This window comes from Orycteropus afer, unplaced genomic scaffold (assembly GCF_000298275.1).
Source record: "Orycteropus afer afer isolate SDZICR_OR568_19922 unplaced genomic scaffold, OryAfe1.0 scaffold00240, whole genome shotgun sequence".
NCBI classification, from domain to species: domain Eukaryota; kingdom Metazoa; phylum Chordata; class Mammalia; order Tubulidentata; family Orycteropodidae; genus Orycteropus; species Orycteropus afer.
The window spans coordinates 4,177,493-4,180,837 of NW_006921827.1; positions in this window are offsets into that span (position 1 = coordinate 4,177,493).

Sequence of the window (3,345 nt, forward strand, 5' to 3'; positions counted from 1 at the left end):
TAGATGGTAGGGAAGTTAAGACAACTACAAGATAGAACGGACTGTTCTAAACTTGGGAAGAAAACTATAAATCACAGGGTAACCTCAAAGAAAAATGATAAACCTTCACATCAAAACAAAAAAGAGGACCAACATAAATATTCAGCAAATACTAAAACAATAGCAATGAAGGAAGTGATAACATGATTCATAAACAAAATGAGCTCAGTAAAGAAAATTATATGGAACAAAGAAATCGACACAATGAAAAAGCACTTGACAAAAATGACAGCAACAAATTCATATTTGCTGATAATTACATATCCGGTAAGGGACTTATCTCTAAGATTGATGGAAAACTCCAATGCCTCAACACCAAAGGAATTAACAATCTAATTGAAAAATGGTCAGAAGACATGAATAGACACTTCACCAAGGAGGGTATTTAGGTGGTCAGCTAACACATGAAAAGATGCTCACAATCATTGGCCATCAGAGAGATGTAAATCAAACCAACCGTGAGATATACCGTCTTACTCCAGCAGTGATGGCAAGGTTCAATGAGACAGAAAATAACAAATGTGGGTGGGGATGTGGAGAGATTGGGACTCTCATACACTGCTTGTGTGACTGTGAAGTGACACAACCACTATGGAGAGCAATATGGTGATTCCTTAGAAAGTTGGAATTGGAGATACCATTTGACCCAGCAATCCTATTACTAGGTATATATCCTAGAAAGGTGAGAGCCAGGATAGGAACAGACACATGCATGCTCATGTTCATCACAGCACTATTTACAATAACAAAAAGGTGGGAACAATCTACATGCCCATCAGTGGAAAGTGGATGACCAACTATGGTCCATACACATACCGGAATGCTATGCAGCACTAAAGAATAGTGTAGAGTCTGCAAAATACCACATAATATGGATGAACGTGGAGGACATTATGCTGAGTGAAATAAGTCAATCACATAAGAACAAATATAGTATTAGTTTGTTGTTGTGGAGGGTCAAGGAATTATATATGGAGGGAAACTTTCTTTGTTGGTTGCCAACAAAGGGGAGGAGGGAACATTGCAAAAAAAAAAAAAAAAATGCATTGACCCATGTCACTTTAGTTTTGTGTATTTCACTGTAAATAAATTATATTTCAATAAAATGCATTTAAAAAAAAAGAGAAAATGTTTGCAAAACCCTGGGGCATGGATTCTAGATTAGATCAGTGATTTTCAATCTAAGCTGTACACTAGAATTCCTGGAAAGTTTTAAAGAATACTAATGAATGTGCTAGGAGACCTGGTGGTGTAGTGGCTAAGCAACTTAATGTTCAGCACAAGGTCAGCAGTTTGAAGCCACCAGCTGCCTCATAGGAGAGAAATATGGCAGTCTGCTTCTGTAAAGTTTCATAGCTTTGGAAACTTTATGGGTCAGTTCTACTCTATCCTAAAGGGTTTGTTTGAGTTGTAATTGACTCTATGACAGTAGGTTTGGGATGCATGTGCCCACCTTCAATGACTGTAATTTAATTATCCTGGGGTGGAGATTTTCAGGTGATTCTAGTGTAAGCCAGGCTGGAGAAATGTTGTGTTAGAAGATCTTTAAGGTTCTTTTCTGTGCTAAAATTGATAACTCTAGCAATAATTTATGTTTTATTTAAATAGTATGTTAAAAAAAGTGTCAGTCATCTATGTTGGATGTTTCAGTTTTAGTTAACTCCTAGTAGGGATATTTAAGGAGCTCTGGTGGTGTAGTACCTAAGGCATTTTGACTGCTAACCAGAAGGCTGGCAGTTCAAACCCACCAGCCACTCCTCGGAACCAAGACTGGGCAATCTACTTCTGTAGAGATATCATCTCGGAAACCCAAGGAGGGGTCACTATGAGTCGGAACCAACTCGATAGCAATGAGTTTTAAGTTTAGTGAGAGAGATATTTAATGCAAAATATCAAAATGAGTGTTTTTTGTTATAAAACTAATTGCTGAAACAAGCAAGTCTAAGTAAACAAGATGCTTTAAAAAAAATGGTGTGTTAGACTGAGTTCTCTAGAGAAACAAAACCAGTAAAGCTTATATATATAGAGAAAGATAAATTTAAATTAGGAAAATGGCTCACACACTTATAGAAGCTGGCAAGTCCCAAGTTCTTGGATGAAACATCAAGCTGGAGGCTTTTTCTGACTCACACAGCTGCAGGGGCTGAGGAGCTCAAGGTTGGCAGGCAGTATACTGGCTGTTGACTCCAATGAATGACTAATGCAAGACCTCCAGGCCGAATGGTGGATTGTTTGCTCATGGACAGTTGTAGGCAGCACAGCAGAATCCCGGTTCACAGAAGAATGTCTTTTCAGAGGATGTCCATAAATACACTGGAAGCAGGTCACACCCCTAGGGAAACTCCCTTTCAATGGATTGGCTGCTCAAAACATATACATCTGATCCCATCATAGGAACAACCCACACCACAATTGCTTAAACCACACAGAATTGTGGTCCAGCCAAGTTGACACACAGCTCCAACTATCACACATGGCTAGAGGATCAAAAGTATATGTGCAAAGAAGGGATGATCAAATTCCAATTTAATTAAATCTAGAATTTCAAGAAAACATGAAACCAAATTTGCACAGCTGGGAGCTGTAAAAATTAGAGTAGGTCCCTGTGGAAATCCAGGCAGAAAAACAAGTTTTTATATTGAGCTGGTGTCAGCAAAGTTAAAGTAAGAAAGAAAGTTAAAGAAAGCATTAGACCAATGGCATAACTAATAAAGAAGGGTGATCTGGGGGAGAAGTATTGGAAGGTATGAGGCTGTGGAGGAGGATCCTGCTCTCAGAAAAAGCATATCAATCTCTTTTCTGGAGTTAGAGCAGAGCAGCAATGTCCAAAGCCTTCAAAGTTCAGAGATAGGGAAATTCACCTCTCTGCCATTAACTGGGAAGCTCTGGTGGTGCAGTGCCTAAGGCATTTGACTCTAATCAGAAGGGTGGTAGTTCAAACCCACCAGTCAGTCCTTGGAAGGAAGATTGGGCAATCTACTTCTGTAGAGATACCACCTCAGAAACTCAAAGAGTGGTTGCTATGAGTCGAAAATGACTCGACAGCAGTGAGTTCGGTTTTTGGTTTACCATCAACGGGGTCATTTAAGAATAATTTATGCCACACAATCATAACAAATGTACTCAGGGAATTTGCATTTACATATAATCATCACTGAGCTTACTATTAACTCATAGAAAGACCAGAAATTCATTCTTAAGGAAAGGTAATCCAAAGAAATCAAAGAATGGAATTCAAAGAAACCATCTTCCCATTATATCACTTCACATTAGTCAGATCGTTATTAGATTTTATGTCTAGCTAAT